General features: G+C 40.4%; 1 protein-coding gene across 9 annotated transcripts in view; it reads left to right on the top strand.

Annotated features, from left to right (window-relative positions):
- Positions 1–4,238: 4,238 nt before the first annotated feature.
- PALS2 (protein associated with LIN7 2, MAGUK p55 family member) overlaps positions 4,239–26,102 on the top strand; it is a 61,244-nt gene continuing 39,380 nt past the window's right edge. Inside the window, exon 1 of one of the 9 annotated variants that reach the window (XM_058831380.1) lies at positions 4,239–4,319. The gene's annotated coding sequence lies outside the window, so the exon portion shown is untranslated. Of the gene's footprint in view, positions 4,320–6,842; positions 6,980–7,175; positions 7,201–7,504; positions 7,772–8,804; positions 8,864–26,102 lie in introns of those variants that run through there. The other 8 variants (XM_058831385.1, XM_058831375.1, XM_058831377.1 and 5 more) reach the window with 8 other exon arrangements.

A 26,102-nucleotide genomic window follows, 5' to 3' on the forward strand; every position in this document is an offset into this window, starting at 1 on the left:
GGTCTAGCAAAAGTAATGGGGCAATAATATACTGACTTTCTTCCTATATTAATAAATATAGGAGGTTTCTGTTGATCTTTTTTTGCTGCCAGAAGACACCCCTGGCTCATGTTCAGCTTGCTGTCTACCAACACCCCCTGGGCCTTTTCAGAACAGCTGCTGCCCAAACACACAGACACATTTTCTCCCAGCCTGAATCAGTGCAAGGAGTTGGTCTACCTCTGATGTAGGACTTGGCATTTGTCCTTGCTGAATTCCATGGGGCTTGTGTTGGTCCATTCCTTCAGCATGCAAAGCTCTTCTTGGGGGGCAGCCCTCCCAACCAGCATTTTAACTGTACTTCAACCTGCTCTCATGTGTAAATCCATTGAGCAACCATCACTGTGGCATTTCTTCCAGGTCATTGTTAATGATGTGAAACAGGACATGTTCCAGAACAGACCCTTGTGGTGCTCCACTTGTTGTTCTTGCCACTGTCCTCATGGTCCACTAACCACTGCCCTCTTGGCCAGCCTGCCCATCCAATCCATCCGGTTGTCCGTTCATCCAGACTGAAACCTGTGAACTTGGATAAAAGGACATTGTCAGAGTCAGTGTCTGAAACCTCACTGTAGTCTATTAAGGTTTTTTCTGCCTTACTTAGGTCTTGACATCCAAAAAATCCAGCCATTTGCAGAAATTTTCATGATTTTGACATGATTTTGACATGATTTTGACATGATTTACTCTTTGTAAATCCATGCTGACTGTTTCTGGTCACCCTCTCCATGTGTTTAGAAATGTGTTCTGAGAGGACTTGCTCCAGGACTTTCCCAGTTACCTAAATGAGTCTGGCCCTCCAGTAGTTTCCCAAATCCTCCTGTTGGACTTAACTGAAGATGGGTGCAAACTTGCCTTTTTTTTCTGTTGTCAAGGACCTTCTTTGATCTCTGTAACTTTACAAACATCCCAGAGAACAGCCTTGTAAAGACACCAGCCAGCCCACTCAGCTCTTTCAGGTTCAAACCATCTGGTTTGCTTGAGCTGAGTTCTTGCAAGTAATCCTTGCCACGATTTTCATCTACTGCAGGTACTTCTCCTTCTTGCACAGAAGCCTGGGAGACCTTGCTAGTGAAGAATGAGGAAAAAAAGGCATTGAGCACCTAAACCAGCTGTGTCTGTTATCATTAAATCACCCCAGCTATTCAGTAAAAGAACATTCTCTTGGTTCAGCTCTATGGCTTATTTGTGCCTAACTGTATACAGGAGGATACTGTAGACAGTAGATCCTTTAGTGAACTTGTTACTGAGACTCAAGGAGGAAATGAAAAATTTATTTTTGATTCAATTTCATTTAACTGAACCTTCTACAGCTCATGGCCAGACATTCTAATGAAAGAAAGGGGTTGGATGTCCTTTATATAAGAAAAATAAGCACTTTTGCACCTGGGAAGAAGTCTTGAAATGGTCTTTATGTAAGCTCTTCTTATGTTTTTAGATTTTCTCGACATTTAGCCCGAATTTCAAGATGGGGATGAGACTGTGTTTTGGTGGATTTTTTCCCTGCTCTGAACAGTGTGTGGGCTGAGATTTGAGAATGCATATAGGTTGTGCACAGGGAACAAGTATAGGTCACCTGAAAATAATTAGCACTTCTGAAATAACTGTCTTTGTGTTTGAGGTATAGCTCATAAAAAGAGACTTGTTTTCATAATATGGATTTTTAAAGAATGTTGTTCTGCTGTCATGCTTCCCCTACCTCGTAAGGAAAAAAACCCAGCAACTCGTAAAGACTCTCACATTTGTATAAAGAACACAAATTTTGCAGAGAAAATAGCTAAATATTTTCAATTGCATCTAATATAATTTCTCTGATGCACACACTGATGGAAAATAAAATACAAGTATACACACAGAACACCTACAACAATATGTTCAGGCAATTAAAGAAAATGAAGGGTACTTCCCAAACTAAATATTCAAAAAATATGTCATTTCAGCTCCTAGCTAAAAACTCATCATCATTTGGGACTACATTTTTCTGCCTACACTGCTGAAAAGATGCAAATTCTGTAACGTTACTGACCTAATGAGAGGGAAATGTGCACTTGCAACCTGCAACAGCTTAATCAATGTGATTCCTGTGTCCAGTTAGTGACAGCTATTTTTGAATTGGGCTAGCAGTCACAGGAGGAAGAGTTTTTGACAAATTTCAGACAGTAATGCACTTAGGTAATCACATTCCAGGGATTTTTTATAAAAAAAAATCACAAGAATTGTAATTCTAAAATTCTTGTCAGTGTAGAGGAGCAGAAGTGGCACAAGAAAATAATGCTCTTTTCTCTGTTGGGTCAAGTACAGCCTCTGTTCTCTGATAATGGTAAAAGCTTGTTGCTTTAGAAGGCTGTACCTCTGCTCCCCAATAATAACCTTGCTAATTGTATAGTGTTGTATACAGTGGAAAGATTTTTCCTGACCCCGCAGGGAACAAGTGCTGTGAAGCATGAGATTTGATTAGCCTTATTATCTTAGCCTGCCCAGTTACCAATGTTGTAAGCTGCCATGAAATTATCCACCCCTTTTAAAAATAAAGCCATACTATTTGTCTTCATTATCTCCTTCTATGGAGTTGAATTCCACATGCAAACAGACCTCAGTGATGAAAATAGCACAGGAATTACACATGTAGCCTTTTAACTCTGTAGGTACTGTTTGCTTTTATACTTTCGTACCACCTTTCTATGTAAATCAATATTCTCCTAAATATTGTGGGTATGATCACCTGCTCCTGAAAGAAAACTGGTTTTATTTTACTGTCAATATTTGTAATTATCTATGTGATCATTTAATGAGTTACTCTGAAGCAGCTCATAGCTTGGAAAATGGTGTAATTTCTTAGAAATTTTGCTGGATTTGCTGGATTTGTTTTTTAATGTTCTATGATGTCTTGTGTACAGAAATATAAACAAATTACACACCAAAAATAAATTAAAATAATGATAATTAAAAATCCCCTAGCTAATTTCTTTAGCACAAAAATCTTAGTAAAAAATATTTTGGATGGTACATAAACAAGTTATCATCATAAGATCTCCAAATAGTGATAAATACAGCAAAGAAATTGACACTTCATTGCCTTAATTTTTTCAGGTCATGAAGACAGCACATTTTGGTGGTTATCAAAAAAGTATTCTAAAGTCAGATCTGTCTCAAGACTGATCATAATAAATGATTATCCAAATTAGACACTGGTTAATGAAAGTGTGTGGAACACTGGACTTGCTGAGTATGCCAGCAATCAGCTTAAAACCTCCTTTTAAAAAAAGTACACCATCTCAAAGTCCTTGACTCAACACCAGTTTGCCACAACAAAGATGGAAAGGGGAACAAACTCCAAAAAGTACCTCCTCTGTGGGTAAAACTGTTCATTTTGTCATTAAAATAGCCATCAGAACAGTGATAGAGAATTTGGAATTCAGACCCAGAGTTCTGCAGAGAATAAGACAAAGAAAATTTTGGCACAGTTGACACCAGCCAGCAGACAATCTCTCCACTACTGTGGAAGTGCTGGCGGTAATTACAGGTTTTGTCTTCCATGTGTACACCCAGAACTATAGCGGGACTGAAAACTACATCCTCATCTCCACATTCTGTATACTGGAATGTCTGCTGCTCTAACTCCTCTAACGTCAGGGTTAGGGAGCTAACATGTTAGCCTCCCTAACATTAGGGAGCCCTAGCAAAACCAGAAGACCACGGAGAAAGGCTTCTCCTTGTTGCTTGTAGCATCAGCAGAGAATTGTCAGTACATTAGCCACCCTGGTCCCTACAGTTTTACAAAAGGAGCAGAAGACTTCATAGCAAAAGCGCTCCAGTGAGATCTGTATCATCAAAGGCTGAGTTCAAAGCTCTGTGGAGTCATAAACTCTAGTTCTAGTGAATGTGAATCAATCAGTGCCAAAGTATCAGGGCTGGGGCTGCCCTACCGGACAGCCCTTACGCTGCCTGAATCCTGTGGCTAGACAGAGACTGTGATAATCCCTGGCATAAAGAAACTCGGTTTTGTCACTCTTCTAACCTATGCCTGGCTGACCATGATCACTGGCCAGAAATTGCTGGAACATAAGTCAGCCCTGGCCAGGTCCTGCCTTCTCTGCCACAAACTGGGAACAGGGTGAGGCTTGGCTAAAGTGCAGTAATTGCCCATTAAATGGATAAAAGAGATTTACGGTCATTTTTGCACTGTGGGAATGGTTCAAAGCTCTCAGATTGAACAGCACCAGCAGAGTCCTAAGGACCATCCTTGTACGGGGGATTTCTGCTATGAGAGGCATGTGAACGTAAGTAGCAAAAAGCCCAAAGGATATGATAATTCCTGACAGAGGGTAAACATCAATTTCTAAGTTCTTCTCTAGAACAATACATCTCTATTTCTTCCTTGACCTTAATGGATCAAATGGATTAAATAGTGGGCAAAAAATGGTGTGTGTGCATTTGGGACACATTCCGTAGAGGGCTTTAATAGCCAAATAGCAGCTGCAGAGGCCAGAATGGAAGATGCTCAAAAGACTGTAGAGCAGTCAAAGTACTTCACGTTTAGATATTTCTGTTGCAGCCAAAAATGGGCTCAAATCAGGTTTGGATTCAAGCTTTGAGCTGAACTGTTATAAGGAACCTCTAAGATTTGCAGTGAAGCAATTTTCTTCCACTGGCCACGAAGGTAGAGTCAGGATATCATGAAAGATGTCAGCATAAATTGTTACAACCCTTTCTCCTTAATAGAATAATGTTCAGTTTTCACAAATGCAGAAACTGTAAGAGAAGAAGTCAACAAGAGGTTGAGTTGTGAAATACAAGATGAGATTGCATTTATACATTTTGTGACTCTTGTTTCATTTAGAATATCACCAAAAAATAAATTACAGGCAAAGGAGAGAAAACAATCTAAAGTCATTTTTTGGGGAGTGAGGATTTTTTATGCCTGTCAGTTTTTCCATCGTAACTGTAGGGGTTCAAACACTGAAAGGGTGATATAGGTCATTATGTTGCTTAGAATCCCTCATGCCATTTTAAGTTTCTTTTCAGTTTAACCAGGAAAAGATAACTGCTTGTGAAGTAATTTACCAAAAAATATGTTCAATTTGGACTTTTTTACTGAGAAATTGCAGGAGGGCTGTAAGCTTTTTGGACCTGGGGATGTATGATTCCACATGCCTATGAAGCTCTCAGCACAGGGTAGCTACTGTAATTTGAAGAGTAAGTAAAAATAATTCCTAAAGGAATTTTACATGCTGTTTTCCTAAGATGAGGTGCACAGGATCTTATTTACTTGATGCAACTTTATTGGACAATCTGAGAGGTTTTTCACCTGCTGGCTGCTGTTCCACAGTTTCTGTAATTATGCTCATCATAAATATCAGCTGCTTTTTTTTTTTTTTTTAATATATTGTTGGTGGGTTTTTATATTGTTGGATAGAAATCAGTTTAGTCGTTATCTGGTAGAAAAGCAGAATCTGAACCCATTAACAGGAAAATGGGTAATCAGTGGATTTTCAGTTAGAACTCTGCCCCCTCATAGCTCCAGCTTCCCCTTTTCCCCAATGGCTCCCAAGGAAAAAAACAGTGTGAATTGCAGACAGCTTGTTACGAAAGTTTACCTTATGTCACACTGGGCTATCAGGTATTCTTAAAACAGCAGAATTATGCAGATTGCAGTTAAAGCGTATGCTTGGATTCAAAAATTTCCAGGAAAGTCGATATGAGGAGGAATAAGTGAATGAAAACAAGCTGAGGAATGACAGATTGTTTTGGATATGAGCATTTCGTTTCTGGAGCAAATTTTACCCTGAGGTGAAAACCAAAAAAATCCAGTTTTAGTTAGCGAGAAGTCTGCAGGCAGGACTGACCGTGTGCAACCCAAATTTCCCTAAGTCCACGAGTGTCCAAAGGTGAGAGCCTCCCCTGAAACAAAAAGCGAGAGCTGCTCTGTAATCATCGTTCAAGAGAAACTGAATGTTTAAACAGTGACCAGAAGCGCGGCGAAGTCGCTTTCCCAGCGTCATTTCCATTTAAGTGGTCTTGCAGGTTATTTGCATCAGGGGAAACTCCCCACTTTCCCTTTCCCCTCTGAAATGTGTGACTTCTCTGCTAACATTTCTCACACTGAGCGACTGAGGAGGGCAGCGCCACGTGTCCCCTCCGGATTCGGACCAGGGACAGCACAAACCGGCCCGGGCAGAGCCTGAAGCCCGTCCGGGAGCACCGGCGGGGACACGGCGAGAGGACACGAGCACGCTCGCACACGGGCCAGCGCTCCCTCCTCACTGGCCAGCGCTCAACACCCACGGCGGCCCTCACACACGCGTGCTTTGACACGAACACGCGTGTCCCCACACGGCCCTGCGCCACCCCCACGGCCGCCTCACAGACGCGCTCTCCCACACACACACAGACACACACACACGCACATGCACACGCACACACAGGCACACACACACACACACACACACACGCACCCTGTGACACGCGGGCACACGCGCTCGCACGCGCGGGGACACGCGCAGTCACGCGCACTCCCACACACTCGCGCTCTCACCCTCGCCGACCCCTCTCGCCCCCTCACACTCTCACACACTCGCTCACACTCAATCTCTCTCACTCTCTCACTCTCTCACTCTCACTCATGCCGGGCGTGGGAGGGGGCGAGGCAAAGGCGCGCGCGTTCGCTCGGGGCGGGAGCGGGAGAGGCGCTCGCGCGCCACTGCCGCGGAAGCCGCGCGCGCGCGCGCTCGCCGGGGGTGGGCGGGGCAGAGGAGCGGCGGCGGGAGCGCGTGCCACAGCCACGCCGGCGGCGCGCGCCGAGGCGGGCGCAGAGCGGCGGCGGCACCTCCGGCTCGCGCCGTCCCTCCGGCAGCCCCGCGCGCCCGGGATCGTCCATGGGGCCGAGCGGCGCCCGCTGAGGGAGGAGGGGACGGGGAGCGGCGGGAGTCGGTGCCGGCCGGTGAGTTCCCGTACCGGCGGGGAGGTCGCGTGCGCGGGGAGGGTGGAGGAGGGAGGGTTCACCCGCCCGGCTGCTCGCCTCTCCCGTCCCTCCCAGCCGGCGGGGAAATGGTGGTGGGAGGCGGGGTCCCGCAGTCATCCCGGCCGATCCCCCTCGACCCGGCGGCGGGAGCGGAGGCGCCCCGTGTGCGTGTGGCGTGAGGCGGGAAGAGCCGTCCGCAGGTAGCGGGGCCGGGCGGGCCTGCAGGGGAGCGAACATGGCAGCGCCGGAGTCCGGGAAGAGGGATTTTTTGCCCCTAGAGCGGGGATTAACCCTCCTTCTCCCGCCTCCGGATGCGTCCCCGGGAGACTCGCGCTTCATCTGCCGCTCCGGATTATCCACCCGCCCACCCCCCTTCCCCCACCCCCTTCCCCGGTATTTTCTCTCCTCCTGGAGATTATCAGGTTTCCCGCCCCTCCCTCTTCGGGATCCTCCACCTCCCCCCTCCGAGGGGATTATCTCCCCCCTTCTCTGCCGGATTATCCCCCCAGTTCGCTGTCCCTGTCCCTCCCTCCGCGTTTATGCTCCTCCGCAGCCTCGCTTCTCGGGGATTATCTTCTCTCCCTTTGGGGTGATTTTTCCTCTCCTGATCTCTGCCCCGGCCTTTCCCTGCCTATTTTCTACCCGAGGAAGTCAACCCTCCCCTTCCGTCTGCCTCTGACTGGGGAAAGGGGCGAAAATGTGGTTGTGATCAGGTGGGCAGGAGTTTCCAGCAGTGCTGTCATCTCCTCGGTCGTTGTACGAGTACTACAGGCAAGTGGATGTAGGCGTAGGAGAGGAGGCACCAGGGATGGATTTGCGGAGCTTGGACCAGAGTTCAGCCTGTGGTGTTGTGCTCCGTATGCAGGAAAATATCTGCACCCTTCCCGCTATGTTGTATCTGATGGAGATGAAGGAGAGCCGACCTGGATCAGTGCTTTTGAAAAACATGCGTGGCTGGGTGGTGGAGACCGCATGTTAAAAAAGCCAGTAGCCTCTGAGTTTCTTTGAGGAAGGTGCAATGTACAGTAGTAGTACTGTAGGTGGGGAAGGTGCTTGGATGACATTGCTGTTGTCCGGGGGTCAAAGCTGGCTTGGATAGCTTCTGTCTTGGCTTGAAAGGCAGCTGGCTTAGGCTGTTGCTCAGTGTTTGAGGGGAGGCAGCTGGTATCTTTTGGTGAAGCTCTGATGCTGATGTGGTTCATTACTGTCAACTTGCTGGCTGGGGGAAGATGTGTGTGCTCCTAAAACAGGGGGAAGGTTTATCCCATGTATTTGGTTCCTATGTAGGTTTGACCACTCTTCTGACACCTGGTCTCCCTGCACATGGGTTTGCTGTAGGAGAGTTGCAGATCTTCTGGCCATCTTGAGGCAGAAGGCCTAGGATTATATCCATTAAACTTCTCCCACTTGGCTTTGAGAGGAGGAGAGGCTGCAAGAAATTGTACAGGGACTGGGCAGCTATAAATAGATGTCGGACTAGAGGAGGCTTTGAAATCTTAGCATGCTTCTTCTGAACAGATAGTGTCTGTTAAACAGGTTGGGTTGACACTAGCATCATAATGTTTCCTTTTATTTCTGCTGAGGTGGTTGGTATTTAACACTTTGACATGTGGCCAGACCATACAACATCTGCCAAAAAATCCTTCTTGAAAAGGACGTAGAGAAAATTCTTATTTAAATAAAGTGCTGACAATTGGAGTCTAGCTTGATCTTATTTAAATGGGATTTGTAATCTTTAGTTTCCTCTTCCCTCCCTTGAAATGCTTGGAATTGATGATCTTGTGTCCTTAATTTGTTCTCAAAGTATTTCACTAGATGGATTACCTGAGATCTGTGTTGCCGTGAAAAATCTGCAGTACTGAGGTATGGTATCACAACGCTGGTAGCATTGCTAGGTTTTTATTTTGTTGTTTAGGTTTTGGAGTTTTTTGTTTGTTTGTTTTTTAATGGTATCTTTGACATCTATCCAGAAGGGTGTATATCCAGCTTCCTTGAATTCAGGATGCTTGCATTTGTTTTAGATCTTATGGATCACTGCTCTTTCAGCTTGTCTTGTTGAGAACTAATTAATATGGAAATTATTGACAAATATACTCTACTAGCTCTGTGGCATGGTATCTGTTCTGCTGCTCTATTAGTGGGCCAACTGCATACTCCAAGTCGCTAAAATGACTGAAAAGCTGTTACAACATATGTGCAATTGGACCTTTTTTGTACTACCTCTTTCTTGTGCCTTTTTTTCCCCCTTTAAAAAATAGTGGAAGCTATCATGATGGTTTCCTTTTTCTTTATCTTAATAAAAGAAAAATAATAAAGGAAGTAATGAAAATGTGCCTGAATAATATGAAAGAGTCCTAAAAAAGGTTACTAGGATGAATATCTGCAAGAACTCTGACTTTTACAACAATTCTTATTTAGAGCATAAAATTTTAATGTGATGTTTATTGTCCTTTTTTTGAATTTGAATTTGTTTCTACCTCAGGGAGGTAGGAAGGAACAGAAATCTTGGCAGTATGACTTACTAGTTTTAGGCATTTTTTGTTGATATTTGACAACAGTAAAAGCAGGAAAACAAGTAATCAATCAAATAATTTGGCTTTATTTTAAGTTGTTAAGGATTTAATCAGAGCATTATCTTCAAACACTAGGTATCGGTCAGCATTGAGCTCCAGCTTGCTGTTAGGTCCACGTGTTAGGTATTTCTATGTGCAGAAACAGGTCAGTGACCTGGAGAAAACTTTATAGTACCAAAATGACAAGCAAAAGACTCTTTAGTATGAGTCTCTTTGTACAGTGGCTCAGTCCCTGAATTCTTGTGTTATTCTAAATATATTTGTAGAAATTTTTGTTAGAATGCCATTTTCTAAAGGTTCAGTGTTCTGCTTTAAACCCATACTCGATGCCAGGTGATTCAAAGTTTTCACTGGGTTTGACTGTCCCAGGCTTGTGAGTGCTGTTTGATCCTCTGTGCAGGACACTGATCAGTGAATCTTTTCTCATGCTGAAGAAGTGGGAGGAATTCTTTTTGCTTAAGAGACAGGTATGCACTTGGGATTGTGAAATCTCCCTGCAGATGTGTAAGGAATAATACTCTCAAGATCTGAAAGGATGAAAAGCTCACATATGTTAAAATAAAATGCTCTGTCATGTTCTGTGCTTAAACTAAGAACGGATAAAACCTGGAAGGGTTGGCCTTGCACATGTGGTAAAAACCTGAATTTTTTGAAGCATCCTGCAACTGTAGGGGTACAGACACTATTGGACTTACTGGTGTGGAAATACTTACTGGTGTGGAAATATTGGTTTGGAATGTAGAATATGATGGTGGGGTTAAGGGCAAGTCTGTGAGAGAGAAAAGGTGTTTTACTGTCCCCCACAAGAGAAGAAGCTCATGCAGGGTGCTGGAGAAGAGTGAGTTTAGTTCCATATGACGTGTGAGAGACGGGCTGAAATACAGATGTGCTGGTAACAAGTACTGTTAGAGGGCTCGTATGATTCCATGGTCATTATAAGCATCTGCAGTTGGATCTCAGGTTATATTACAGCAAAACTGTTGTACAACAAAGCATGGTGATGATAATGGGCTAGCCTGTACCTTAAAATTGCATTTTTTCAGAATAAAGCAAACCTGAATTATGTAGTTATGGCTGATGTCACTCTTACAAGAGTAATAGAGACCAAAAAAAAAAGAAAGAGAGGTTAGGACAGGGGTTCTTCCATATGCAAACATTTACATTCCTATTTTGGGTTAATTAGAGTCTTTGAAGTTACAGTAATTTTGCAACCTTTGTAAAATAATAACAATAAGAATTGAAAAATGGGATGCTGTATACTCTTATCATCATGTTCTAATTATTTTCAAGGTCTGTGGGTTAATAGAAAAGGGTGTTTCATACTAACAGTGTTTCATATTAGCAACCATTGCATGGGATTTACGCATCAGTTTTTAAAGAACCCATTCTAGTGTCCAGGTCTCATGGAACCATGGTGGAAATTAGAAAGATACTGAAATCAGATGACATTTCAGATTTATTAGCAACAAATGTTATTTAATAAATTACTTATACATGTTTTTTAAGAGTATTGACTAGTTTTACATTTTGACAAGGAACTGTTTGAGAGTAGGGACTCAGTGAAATCTATGCTTATTGCAGAAAATGACAGTGGTTTCTGTAAACTTGTTTTTGGGGGAGAAGGACACAAAACATGGTGACACATGACGCACACAAGTTCTTTGTATCTTACACCAAAACATTGCTCTTCTTGCAGCTTCTGCTTACCCAATCCCAAAGGATCAAATTACTGTTTCAGTTAAATTCACCTTTCCAGTAGGTGGAGACACAACTGTTGATTTCAAATAAGCTTAAGTATTTACATTTTGGTTGCAAACATTTTATCAAGGTACTGTTAAAATAATTAAAATTAGGATGTAAGAAAAAGTTTAAATTTTTATTTTAAGGTAGTTTACTTAAGCTTCTTACTGAAAGAGCTCTGGCATTCAAATATTGCTTCTGTAATAAGAGTGGCTACTCAAATAGTTTGGGTTTAATTTTCTAATTATCTCCACCCACTGGTCAAATATGCATTAATGAAAAGTTTAAGTGATACCTTTTGCAATATCCAAACACAGGATGGAGGAAAGTAGATTGAAGGTAAATAGACTGAGGTTAAAAAGATGGGGTAAAGTATTTTCTTAAGACTAGTAACACAGGGTAGAGGAACCCTCAAGTAAATCAGGAAAATAAAAGAAAGATGTATCAGCCTTCTGACTGTTTTTCCATTCCATAAATTAAAAAAAAATTATTCAAGTCCATGTTTATTCATTAATTGTTCAGAGATCTGACTGCAGGGATCATGTGAGAGGTTTGTATGTAAAACATATCAACAACTTTTTATGTGATCTTGATTTATTTTTTTAACAAGTCAGTGGGCCAATTGGTAAGTCAGCCTTTACATATCTTATTAAAATTCCATGCCTTTCCTGATCCTCTGTTGAAGTTTACTCTTTTTGGCAAGATGAAACTGCTTAGGCAGCAGAAGTTCTCGAACTGGGAGGACAGTCTGTGTTTTAGCAAATGAAGTGAGAGAAAAGTTTATTTCTCCTTTGCAAGCTATTCTGGTTTACTGTATTGTGAGCTGTTGTGCTGTAGCAAAGCTCAGAGTTGCTGCACAGAAATTGCTTGAACATTATTAATTTTGCTGCAGTCATACTGCTGCTTACAGCTTCTCATGCGTTCTTCAGATCATTAGATGGAGCTGTAATTAACAACTGAAAGTTCAGTTTACTCATTCTTTGGTAAAGAACATGCAGCCAGGGAGAAGTTGGTAAGTGAAACTTAATGTTCATGGAGTGTGTGACACTAGGGCATTCAGTCATCTGAATTCAAATCAGTCTGACAGTCAGTCCCTCTTCTCAGATCTACTGGCACAGCTCTGCTACTTACACTAAATTTGGTACGGAAGAGCAAAATGGGATGAGCAGTGCTTGATTTAGTCACTTCAGACCAGTGAAGCTCCCTTATACAGATTTAGTCTTTGTAGCATTTTAACAACTTCCAGGAGCTTGTTGCTTGATGTAGTTGGCATTTGTCTTGCATGATCTTCCCTGAGGACAAACTCTGGGTGTACATTGCTATGTGTGGTATTTAAATCAGTGTTCAACTGTGGCTTATTTATCGAGTGAAACACTGGTTTCAGCTCTGTGAATTTTACTTCATTCTTTCGTAGCTTTATGTGGAGTGGCCCACTTGCTGCATGGATAAAATTCAACCTTGGTGTAAGTCTTGTGTGAGAGGAGTTGTCCAACATTAGCTCTGCGATAATCTCACAGGTGTCTTGTCACAAGAGGAGTCAAATGGACACACTACCTTTGAGTCACTGTGCTTTGGGAGGCAAGATAAACAGGTAACTTGTGTTGCTGGGTTTTAATCAGCACTTCTGTAACATTACCTGGTCACACAGCAGTAATGACTGTGCTTGAATTGCTCTGACTGATGTTTGAGAACCCTCGTGTCTGCTTCATGTTCCCGTTGCTGGAGGGGAAAAACGTTTGGGCAGTTTTGAGGACAGGCCATAAATACACTAAGAGAAAGGGGTATGAGAGCACCGAAGAGTTGAATTGTCTCTTGAGTTTGACACATAATTTGATAGGAAAAAAAAATCCATCCATCCTTGTGTCTGCCACACACATACCACTGGTTCCCAACGGGTAAGTCTTAGGGATGCAGATATTGTTAGAAATCGTGCTATTGGAATGGGAGATTACCTGGGTGTGTACACTGGTAAGAAGGTAAGAGGCTTTGGCTGTTGTTAAAAAGGGGCAGGAAAGGGTTTTGTATTCAATGATTTCCAAGTTCCCGAGCGCGGAGCCCGAACGCGCCGGGTCGGCTCGGAAAGGTGGCTCAAGCGCGCTCTCCAGTGGCCACACCGGGACAGCGGCGCCGGGATGGGCTCGGGGCCGTCGGGGCCACCGCAGCCGGTGAGACCGAAGCCAGCTCCTGTCGTGCGGCTGCCTGAGTACACTGATAAATAAGCTTGCTTAGCTGAGTACACTGCTTACATAAATAAGCTGGTGCTTCTTAACAAATAAGTGGCTAAATTCGTTAAAAAAAATAAAAAAATCCGCCATTGCAAAAAATTGATTCAGTTTGAAATCTTGCTCTTGTAATTGGATCAAAAAATGACTCCCATCCAGCAGTCTATTAGTTGGGGAGATTGGTGCAGTCTCAACTGGGACTGTTTGTACTGTCGCCTGGAAGCAGGCAGGTTTACTGCTGAATGGAATTTATTAGCTATGAATTGAAGCGTGCACATTTAACTGTGTCAAATCTTGGCAAATAGCTCTGAAAGCAGCACAGACTAGCTAAACAGCAGCAGAAAGAAATGTGTAGTTCTTACCAAGTTTAGCACACAGTTCTCAGTCTTACATCAGATTCCATGCTGTTCAGGAAAGCAGCAGGGGCCTTCAGAAGGAAGAACTTTATTTGTACTAATGAATAGGAACTGGAAAAGAGAAGGGTAGACTGTTCAGCAGGTGGACTCGTCATGAAGTGGGAGGTTTCAAGGTGCATTGTTATAATTTGAAATTTCTGAGATAACTGCTTCATAGATGGTTTCAAGTTTCTGGTCTTGTTTTACTTTGTCTCTTTTTAATTGTTCAAACCATGAACTTCTGGCTCCTGGTAGAGTTCTCTTTTGTTGACAAGACCTAAGTTAAGCCTTGTTTGACCACATACCTTGTTTCTCCAAAAACCACAGCTGTTTTGAGAGTTTTGTATGACAGTGAGACTGTCAGAATGATACTGTTAGGTCTTGCTATTGTATCTGGATGCTAACTCTGACTGGAGCTGTTAAACTAAGACACTTTAAGTTTGAGCTCGTAAGTGTGTAGTGTTTGGTTGGGTTTTTTAAAATAATTTTTTTTGTAAGGTACTAGCAAAAAAAACACATAGAGGAACATTCAGTGAAACCATTGAGAACCTTTTCTTTAGAATTATAAGAATTAGTCTAATTACAAATTTGGCAAAAAATAGCTTGTGTAATAAGTTCAGAGCAGTCTGCTACTTAGCTGAGAATGTATGAGTCCTATATAGAAAAGTGCAACATAGAGTTGGTGTGATACAGTTGTACCAGTTACACTTAGCAGTTTACCACTTCTGATGAAGGCCATTACACAGAATGTGTGCTTTTGTGTAGAAAGTTCTTTTCCCATTATGGATGTCACTATAAGGCTTTTACACATTTCAAATAATAATAATAAAAAAATAAAATCCCTTGGGCTTCCCTACCCCAGGCATAAATGATCTTACTTTACAAATATAATTACTGTACTTCCAGGAGGTAATCTCTCTGGACAGCCATAGACTAGTTTAAATTAGATTACTCTGTTTTTTCCTCCAGGGTGAGTTAATACATTGAGTTTTATTTTTCTGTAATTACTTCAAAATTTAGATCACTTTTAATGCTTACTATTCTTCTTTACAACTAGGCTGGGAAAGCTAAGAATACTTGCATATGAAGGGTTAACATTAACTTTTTTTCACCCATAACTTTATTTCCTTCATGTAGGTATCTGTTCTGCTCCTCAACTTCATACAGCTCATGTTGTATTCACTTAGTCTCAGTTGTAGAGTTTCTTAATTTGGAAATACTGGAAATATTTACTTAATAAGCAGAGAGTAAGCACACTAAGTCTTTCAACTGTGACATTTAACCAAGTCTAGGTAGAGCAATGTTTTTGTTAAATCTGTATTTCCAGAGTTCTGGGTTTGAAATCTTTCCAGTAGTTTGGCAGTAAGCTTCATGAATAAAGCAAGTTGCTGCTTTTACCTCTGTTATAAAATCTTTGGACAGAATGCCAGTCAGTGTGAAATAAACAGAGGAGCAAAGTTAGTCAGGGGAGATAGTCAGGAAAACGTTTTTCCTGTTTTCTTCATGAACTTCAGCAGGAAGGCAAATCTCTGGATAGATGATTATGAACCAGAATTGGATGCAAATTCATTTATATAAATGACCTATTTGTATGTGGATTTTACTTACTTTAAGATGCAACAATGCATTTAAGTAGTAGATGAAAGAGGACTAGAGAGTAATTTGTAAATTTATCTTATAATAATACAGTGCTGTTTTGAAATAGAAGGAAATCTTTGATGTTTTGGGGTCTCAGAATATGACTTCCTGTTGGTGTTGAATACAGGACTAGCCAGGATATCTGTAGAGGTAGTCATTTTAGTTCTGTAGTTGACATCTGGTATCAAAGTGCAGAAGTATTATGTACTAATGCAAAAGTAAATACAATATTAAAGGGTAAAAGTTGTTACTTGTGTTGTCAGTGAAATCCTACAGCCTAGCTACATAACATGTAAACCATTTCAAACCTGAAAGTACTTGAGTCCTATTGAATACAGTAGGTTTTCAAATAATAAGAACTGTCAGACTGAAGGTCCATCCAGCTCTTTTTTTTCTAACATTCATTGCAGTGTATGAAACCATGCAGAATCTATCAGAAGTTCCTATTAATGCTATCTCTGAGCAGATTTTCAAGAAGATGAAGACATGGATGTCTCTTGATGAGAAGAAGCTGGGGCCAGAAAAATTAGTGTCTGGATAGCCTTAAATTCAGCTTCCAGATAGGGATAAAGAAGCATAACATGGTCCCCAAGTGCCTAGACATCATTATCCAAAAACTGGTGAAGAATTCATTGTGCTAATGCACAACAGCAGCAGAATCCAAAATTTAATGCGTTGTTCATGACTAAAATAACATCTTATGTAATTGCCCTGGGCCTGCAACTTAGCAGCTTCCAAAAAGATCTGATAGCTTTGCAGAGGGGATTGAAAACCAAGAGAGCAGAATGACTGATAATGCTAAAGGCGTAAGACTTGAAGGTCTTCAGGAAGTCCATCCCTAAGCAGAGAACAGATTACACACTTGCCACTCTTTTTCTCTGTTCTTCTGCAAGTCATCAGGGAGCCAATATAAGTGCAAGAGGATGACCTGAAATACCAGGCACACATTAGCCTGTGGGTGTGGCTACCTATAAGAAAAAGATTCCTACTGTCTAATTGCACTGAAGACTCTGCATCAGGAACTTTCTCTTGTTCAATGTGATCTTGCTCTGTGTTAGGATATTACCCAGTTGAACTGGTCTGGGTTGTTACCAGTAATGGATTGGAAGTTGCAGTCTGTCTTTTACATGCCCTTAAAAAATATGTGTATTTTGTTTTGTTTGTATGCGTGCATGTGACTGCATATATATATGGAAACATACAGAAAAAGAAGGAATTTTTAATAAAATGTAGTATTTTATATATGTGTGTGTTAAGATGTGTGTGGGTGTATATATATGCATACATATGTATCTTAAAAAAAAGAACACTTGTCTGTAAACAGAAAGCCCAGCATCCATAAACTGTCTAGGAAAGCATAAAAACAAAGTAAGCATACATGATGTTTTCCCTAAGTAATCTCCCAGAATCTCGCTAATATTTAACCTGAAGATTTTTTTTTATTTAAATTAGGTTGTGGATTGTTTATGTAATTTTTGTAGGGTGTTTTTACCATTCAAGACACTCCCAGTTCCATTTCAGAACTGGTCTCAACTTCTTAATGGGCTAGTATTCGTACATAAATTGCTAGTGTGCACTGGAGATCTGTTTGGTTAAACATGAGAAACTCTTATCCTTGGATTGGATTACTGTTTAGTTTCTTTAAATAATTGACAATGGATTTTCACTGAAGTGCTTGATAACTGAGATGTGATATGTGCAGCATTTTAGCCTTCTGTGAAGATTGAACTGGTACTAGTTCTTGTTTTGGTAACAGAGCTGGTGGCAAGTTTTCAGCAGACTAATGATTTCCCCATATTTTAGTTTAGGAAACATGTCTGACTGACCAGGATACCCACAGGTTGTTCTTTGGTGGGCTATTGCTCCATTCTGCCTAATGACGTGTCTAGGTGAAACAGCAGAAATAGATGTTTAGCCTCCAAACACTGGATTTTGTATGCCTGTTTATATATTTACCTGCTCTCCAGAAATCTGACTGCTGCCATGTGACATGTTCTTTTTGATCCTGGCTTCCACATTCGTATAAGGTGGACCTAGCCTTGGCCAATATCTTAGTGTGGCTTTAAAGGTTCTTCTGCCTTCAGTGTGGGGTTTTAATAAACACAGAAAGATAAAGTGTGTTGGGATTAAAGGAAGAACATTCTAGTAGTTTGAATTTTGGTTTGTTTGGTCACTGAGTCCTTTGAATTTAGTCTGTGCTCATGAAAGGTGGTCGCCTGAAGCTAAAGGGAAAACTTCTTGATTAGCAGTAGAAATGCTCTTTCAAGTTAGTCTGACAGTATGGTACCCTGTGCCTGGAAGCATGTTCAACTTATCTGTGGAAATGCATAGGTAATAAGGAAACATTCCTGCCTCAATTGCTGTGATTAAAAAACATCCTTCCTAATGTCTGCCTTTACATTGTCCTGTATCTATATGCAGAACCGGGAGCAAGCTGAAGCAGCTGGCTCATCTTTCCCTTGCTTCAGTCAGTCTACAGGTAGCCAGCAGTTTTTTAGATTCAGTATCACTTGGAAAACACTTCCAGTTTACAGCAATAAGCAATGGCTTTAAAGCTTCTAGGTTCAGTCTTGTGATGTAGGGAAGAAGAATGGAGTCAGGCATTCTAGATCATCTGGTGTTACCAGTGAACTGGAGATGTGTTTTCAAGTGAAATTAGCTTGATACAAGATCTTAGAACCCAAGCAGAATAAAGGCTTAGTGTTATATAGTTTCTACTACCTGCTGGAAATGTGGTGTCAAGGATTCAGAAAGAGTAAAGAGCTCTTTCCTCTTTACTTTCCAGTCCATCATCTTCTCATTCATTGGTAAAAGTCACAGTTTGATCCTTTTGTCGGGGTAAGAGGCAATAACAAGGCAATGTCCCAATATGGCTCTCTAAGGGTTTTAAAAACGACTTTTTCACAGTGATTTTCTTATCTTTTAATAAGAAGTGTAGTCATTGACAGACCCCTACTTTGGCCTGAGTGGAATGTGGAAGCTCTCAGGCTTGACAGAAGTTGGGAGGCATATAAAAATAAGAGCCATTCCATTACCAAGAACTCAATTTAGGCTTTTATAGGGGCTTTTTCTTCTTTGGAGTAGAGATTTTGATAGTGGTAGGTAAAACAAATAATTATGTGAGAGTTTTTTAATTTAGTTAGTTAAGCAATAACGCAACAAAAATGGAACAGATATAACACAACACACCTGGAGTTCAGAAAAAATTGACTGACCTTTCTTATCTTGACTTGCACCAAGAGGGCAGATCTTCCTCTAATTATTGGTACATCTTGCTCAGAGAAGTTACAAAGGTTTATCTAACTTCTACTCTCAAAACCAGCTATAATTTGATCATCTTGATACCTTGGAAGTGAGGCTTGACCACACTTGTGTTTTCTCTTGCTGAAGAAATAGATTCTTTGGAAAAAAAAAAATAGAGAAAGTGCAGCATGAATGTGCTTCGTGTATAGAAATAGGAGAAAAAAGGAGTAAAATTTACCAGCTGTACATTGAATATTGTCTTTCCAAGTGATGCCCAAAAATACTCTTGTGCATCTGAAGATATTGAATGCATCATAAATCTCAGCTAATATTATCTAAAATTGCTCTACTTAGTTATCTGTGACCAAAATTAGAATCCTGCTAAAGCTTCTATTACGTAGTTTTTAGAGTTCATTGACAGCTTCTGAGTGAATTAAAAGGATGAAGAAAGGCAAAACAAGTGAAGAATCATAAGGAGGCTCTTGAGATCTTTGCCATCCTTTTTAAAATTGTAATTTAAACATGTTGGAAAGATCTCTGAATGGCTATAGCACAGGTTGCTTTTATTCAAACTACTCATTCTTTTTTTGCATCTAAGCTGCCATTTTGGTTTTAGTCTCTACTCTGATTCTTAAGCATTTGGGTATACTTAGGAGGGGTACTTTCTTTTGTGAACAGAAATAGGCAGCGAATAGAAAGATAGTGGAAAAATCTCGAGTTTGTATGAACCTAATGGATTAATCAAGAGTTATACTGTGTGACATTTCACAGTTTGTACTTATGGAAATATATGCAAATACCTCTTGTCAGCCTGTTTTGAGGGAATCTGAACATATAAACCTCTGAATGAGTCTTTCAAGTAGGTCACTTCCTTTTTGTTCTTCTTTCTTTCTTTGACATAATTCCCAAATGAACTTTAGCAGATGTCTTGACTTTGAAGTCACTGGGGCTAGTTACCTTCTTGCAGCTAAACTTACACTTAAGTCCTTTTCAGTAATATTTTAGCAAATTCAACTTCTCTGGAATATTGTCTAACCAACTTTTTTAAAGGCAGCAGGCTGAAAGAGGGGCACAGTGAGGGACTCAGCATTGGGAACCTCCCTCCCTCCCTTTCACATCAATGAAGAAGCATCGTGTCATCTACCAGGCAGAAGTGCCAGTCTGTGTACATGGAGACAGGGGGAGCAGGTGACAGTTCAGTTTAAATACTACTCCTTCTAGCGTGGTGTAAGCACCATGTGGTAGTGCTAGACTGTATACAAAGTTGACAGACAAGGTGTGGTTTCCTAGGCCATTAGCTGGAATATATAAGACATTTCATGCTTTTTCTTTTTCCTACTGAGCTATTCCTTTTGCTGTACCTAGTTTTTCTGAGTTCATCACAATGTGCCTACTTTCCAGCTATTTTTTTCCCTTTTATTTGGTAAATTTTCAAATAATTCACTGTTAAATAGGTGTTCAGGACTTTCAGCTCTCAAACAAAATTTTGCTTTTATGTCTGTGTTGGGAGAGATGACCAACTTCTCTCTGTATGGTAGGGTATTTGGCCAAATGATTTGAACTCTGATGTTGGGGTATGTGCACAGGCCTGTGTTCTGATGGCTGGTATGATGACTGCAAAAAAACCCATGAAAGATAATCCGACACTAAGATGATCTTGAATTTCTGCATCTTGGTGATGATTAAACCCACTGAAATATATTTTCCACCCTTCCCAAAATATAGTCCAACAAAAGTCTTCAAAGCATTTAAGTCAGCAAGTTTTTATGGAGGATTATTTGTAAATGGTGTTGGAAGTGCTGTGTCTGTGAGTTTGTTTGGGATGCTTATGTTATGTATGTGTCTTTTATGGAATAGGAAAGTATGAAATAGGACTTTCCCATAAAAGCATGGCTTTGCTCTGCTGTTAGCACAGTAGATTGAAGTAAAAATGTTTGGTGAAAACAAGAATGTCTGGGATGCAATTGCAGTGGTATTTCCATGCTTCAGGTTTATGGTAGTGTCTTGTAACTCTGCTGCATGAAGCTGATCTGTGCTACACTGTAAACTTCTCATTTTGTCAGTCTTTACATTGTTTTTGTATATCTGTCATACAGAAAAATCTATATCCACCTGTTCTTAGCCCTAGAATTGAAGAGCAAGACTGGTAGAATTTCTATACTGATTTATTCAATTTATTAAGTTTTTAGATAGTCTTCCTGATAATTTAAAAAGAGAGATCTGAAGCACTGTGTAAGTGTTCCTTTCTCACAAAAAGGTACCTGTTCAGGTTCGAGGTATCCCTGGAACAAGAACTGCCTGCAGAGGCATGGGCTTTATTTAAAGAATTAGGAGAAGTGATGAACAATATAAGTCTTTGGTAAAAATCCTTCAGGAGGAGGGTTCCACAATATCCTCTCAGTATTTAGCATGGATGAGTATCTTTTTCTGTTCATGTTTAAGTTTCTAGTTGGCACATGAGACCACGAAATTACAGGTCTTCTTGGTGTCCTCTGTTTGAACTTGTTTGACATGCTAACAATTCATTTATTGAGCACAGGAAGATCACAGTTTTGAGCACATGTGAAATTTATCTACCTGTATAGTGAGTTTTAAGTACTTACAGTGTATATCAAAAAATTATCATGAGACTATTTAATTCTCTACCCTTTCAGCCATAATTTAATCCTGTATTGAGCCAACGTAATGTATGCCTGACTGAATCTTTATCCTTCATAGCCCTTGATGTCCATTGTTCTGGACAGAGGCATGGTAATTAATTTGTGAAAAGATTTTTTCAATATAGAGACTTGGCTTCTTTTTTGAACTACTGGCAGGAGCTTATTCAAAGCAGTCTCTCTGGTATTAAAAAACAAGTGTTGATTCCTTCTGTGTGAGAGTTGGCTTGTCTGGGTCTGAAAACTTACGCTGAGAAGTGATGTGATATTTAAATCCTGACACAGTGTTTGGAAAAACAGAATCTCTGCCAGATTTTCTGCAGCTGAGAAAGCTTCTTTCATGTTCCAAATCCTTCGGTCATTAAATACAAATTTCTTCTTACAGGATCAAATGTGATTGCTATAACCATGGCAAGTTACTGTAGAGGAATATTCAGTGCCATCAGTAATCTTGATTCATGGAAAGGTTACTAATGAAAATAAAAGGGTACCTTTCCAAGCAATATGGTGTTAGTACTGCTGAGGTTTCTTCCAAACTGAGTATTCCAAAGGAAATTTTGACGCAATGATCTGTTGTTTCGAAAGGATCTCTAAATGTGCTAACCTAATGCCAGTAGGTTGGACCAGCAATCCAGTACGTGCTTACCAGGTTGCCTTTTTTAGTGTACCACTGGATCTGTCTGGGGACAGGTGTTTGGGAGTTTACCTACACGTGATTTACTTTATTAGATCTGTTTCTTCAGGCTGTTTTCCCTTCCTGACTGGACCAAAAAGCAAGCTAAAGTCCGGCATGTGTCCTTGCAGTCCAGCAGCCAACTTTGCACACGTGTAGCTGACGCTTAGGATGCATGTAGCTGAGGTATCAGGATCTGTTGACTTAGAGAAGGGCAAGCCTGGGTTGCTTAAAAGTATCTGCTGCTCTTTGAATAGAGACAGTGAACCAGTCCTGAGTCTAGGACTTTTCTTCTTCCTCATCTACCTCAGGTCTTCTGGGGGCCATGTTAATAGACAGGGTTTCTGAGAAGTTGAAACAGAATCAAAATTCCATTTGGGTGTTGAGAATGGGTTCAAGAAAAGTGTGGTGAAAAGTAAAAGAAATAAAGACAATTATTTGAAAGATAAGTAAACAGGTTGATTTCCTTTCTGCAGGTAGGAATTTATACTTCCTAAAATGCATTCCTAGACTATGTTCTGTTTCAGACCTTTCAAAATCCTGAGGAAGAATGGGGCCATTTAACTTCAGTGTCAAGTTTGTAGGAGACAGTGACTACTCCATCTGTTTCTTACTACCTTTTGTGCTGTATAACCTGTCAGCTGAGATAGGACTTTTTTTTTTTTAATGACATTCATAAGTACAGGCAACAATGTAGTTTTGACCTTGTAACACCCAGAAAGTTTTGGAAATAGACATCTTTGCCCTTTCAAGTTTTCTTGGGAACTTGAAGGTAATTTCTTGTTAAATTATTCCACAATCTTAAAACTAGTTGTGTCCAAAGAACCAATTTATCCATAGGAGGTTACATTGCTCTCTTTCTATATTTTTCTCAGGCCCAGTACTCTTCAGGGAAAGAGGAATTCAGGGGAGTAAGATAAGCAGAACCAACCATGGATGGAACTGACTGCTCTGAGAGCTCATTTGGTGTGATGAGACAGTCCTCTCAACTGCCACATTGAAGGTGGTTGGCAAAGCAGTTACTCTTTTCCAGATCAGGACCTGGACTTCATAAAACCTTATTGGGGAAAAGCTGAAACATGGGATTATTATTCATTGCAGTGAAATTCCAAGGGTGGGGACATAGACTCATGATCCCTAACCTACCATTTCTGATTGTACATAGGAGGTCTTCACAAGGCTATTTTTGGAATCCTCTGTGGAGGATTCTGTGGATGGCATTAGAAGTGGTTCTGGCTACTGATATCCAGGTAGCTGGGCCTTAGAATTTGTGTAGATCTGAGAGGTTTTATAGTCAAAATCCAACAAGGGTTGTACTAATACTTGCTTGCACTAGTTTCCTCTCTCCTCCTCTCTCTCTCCTCCTCTCTCTCTCCTCCTCTCTCTCTCCTCCTCTCTCTCTCCTCCTCTCTCTCTCCTCCTCTCTCTCTCCTCCTCTCTCTCTCCTCCTCTCTCTCTCCTCCTCTCTCTCTCCTCCTCTCTCTCTCCTCCTCTCTCTCTCCTGTCACCCCCTTTCTCTGAGACCCCTAAGCAATGTGAGAAACAAGAGAACAAAGGACTTGAGTGGAACCTAAGATAACGTGGCTTTTTTTCAGCATAACTAGGTTTGAAGAGAGTTAGTGTATGAGGATGTGTATGAACTGCTTTTAAGAAACAGCAATTGAAGTCAAGAAAGACATTATCTTTCAACTTTTTTTTTTTGGTCACTGTAGGCTTTCTCATGGCTCCAATGCAGTCAAAAAGCCAGGTTCCATCATGGTCTTATTTTTACAAGAGAAAACATTATAAAAGAAATGATGTCATATCAGTAAAAGTTGTAGTTTCAAACATCACTGTTTTCAGATTTACAGCAATTTGCCTGTCTCAGAAAATGATGAAAAGCCTTGACAGATACTATTCTTCACTGAGTTTTACAGTGGTGTTCAAGAAGAAAAGTTCAGCTGTCTTTGCATTTGCCAGTGCTTCTATTAAAAAAAAAACAACACACACACACACACAAAAAAACCACCAACCAAAACCCAACAAAACCCCCAAACAAACAACAACAAAAAAACCCCAAAATATTTGACCTGAAAAATGTGGAAAATTTGCTTAAAAGCTCTCTGGTTTCACTTCAGTTGGAGTGATGTGGTACGTGACTGAAAATGCAGAAGTTCTTAGCAAAACTTGATGAAACCAAACTTTGTATTGTGAGGAAATGGAGTAGAAAATTTCAAACATGTCAGTATGCATCACATACAGTTTTGAAGATACCCTTGCTGTTTCACTGCCTGTGTCCACCTTATACAACACAGAACACTGTCATTCAGGGTTTACAGCACTAAGTGGGAAATTGACTTTAAAGTGAAGGTGGCAAACATTTGAAGATAGCATTTGAAGTGGTAGTTTCCTTAAAAACATGTAGTTCTTAATAATCCAAGCTGTCCCAAGACCACTAGAAATAAATTTTTCCTGATGTTATTGTGCCTAGATATTCTTAAATTGAAATTAGATTTCCACCTTTTCATTAAACATTTGCAATTGTAAATAAATCCTGATAACATAATGTGGGGAGGTAGTCCAGGAGGTAAAACACATGACTAAGAGCAGTGTGATTTACTCTGTAAAGTTTTTCAGCTCCCTTCAAAATACAAGTGTCATGCTGATCTTTTTATTCTTTTTCCAGGGTTCTTGAACATACTCTTCAAAGGACTAAAGGAACATAACTGTTGAGGGTAATGAATAGGCAATTGTGTAAATCTTGACTGCACTGAATTGAAAGAAAGGTTTAGAATGGAGTCTCTTCACTAGGGAAGTGACAGAGATGTATTTTGAGCATTCCTGAAGGTCAAGTAAGCCTTTAACATGCCATATTTTTCCATTTCTTTATTAAAACACAAAGGTTTTATGTGGTACTTTTCACTATTTAGAAACATAAGCCGTGTTATTTGGCAAACAAATTTGAAAAAGCCATTTTCTATCCTCTACATCACTATTAACATTCCAACTGTGTTTTGGAAATTTTCTTTGTGGATAAAGCTTTAGCTGTGTCCTTAAAATAAGCAAGAACTGTGTCATATGACAAAGGTAGTGAGGTAAGTGTTTTTTTGTTTTCCTGTTGCAAGTCACCCTGAACTAGAACATCATTTATTTAGGGAATTGCTTTTACTGCTTCCTAATAAGTTTGTTTGGGCAGAAATGGGGGTGTGTGCATGAGAGAGATTAGTTTAGTGGAAGTGGGAGCATTAGAGTTTAGGGATGAACTTAAAGTTAAATTTTTGGAAAATGCACTAGGTGATCATATAAATTGAAAACTGAGATCCTGGGACTGAGATAATTTCATTTAAATGTTATAAATTTTGCAGATTCACTCCTGTTCTAAATTTTTTGCCTTCTGGCTGGGATGCAGTAGAAATTGGAGTGAAATTAAGTAGACTCTGAATTAACTGAACACTTCCCCTATGCAAGTGTTTCATGGTGGGTCTTTTCCTTTCTATAAAAAAATGGGCTAGATATAATAATAGTGTAATTAAATATCTGTTTCCTTTTTTATTAAAGAATACATTGACATTATCTAAATATTTTCTAAAGCGCTTTAACTTATTTTGTGCTCCAAATAGCTGTTTTGCATTTCTGTTTTCTGCATATAATTTTGTTGAGCGATTTTCAAATGTTTGGGTAGCATCAATAATGGAACCTGAAAAATATTTTTAGGCTTGCACTGGTACAGCTCCAATTTAAATACTCCAGTGTTTTAGCTTGGAAGGGATAATTCAGTAAATACTTCATAGTAGCAGAGGCCTGAAACTGTTTGTGCATGAAATGTTAACGTATGGGTGTGATTATTAAAAGGGCAGAGGGGTCGTTTTTTAAGTACCTGCGTCATAATGGAGCAATCACATTTTGAAAGTGCTGAGTTTGGGTGCTTTCATTTAAAAAAAGCATTTTGCTGTTATAAAATAACTCTGAGAATGTATCATGA

This window comes from Poecile atricapillus, chromosome 2 (assembly GCF_030490865.1).
Source record: "Poecile atricapillus isolate bPoeAtr1 chromosome 2, bPoeAtr1.hap1, whole genome shotgun sequence".
Taxonomy (NCBI): Eukaryota; Metazoa; Chordata; class Aves; order Passeriformes; family Paridae; genus Poecile; species Poecile atricapillus.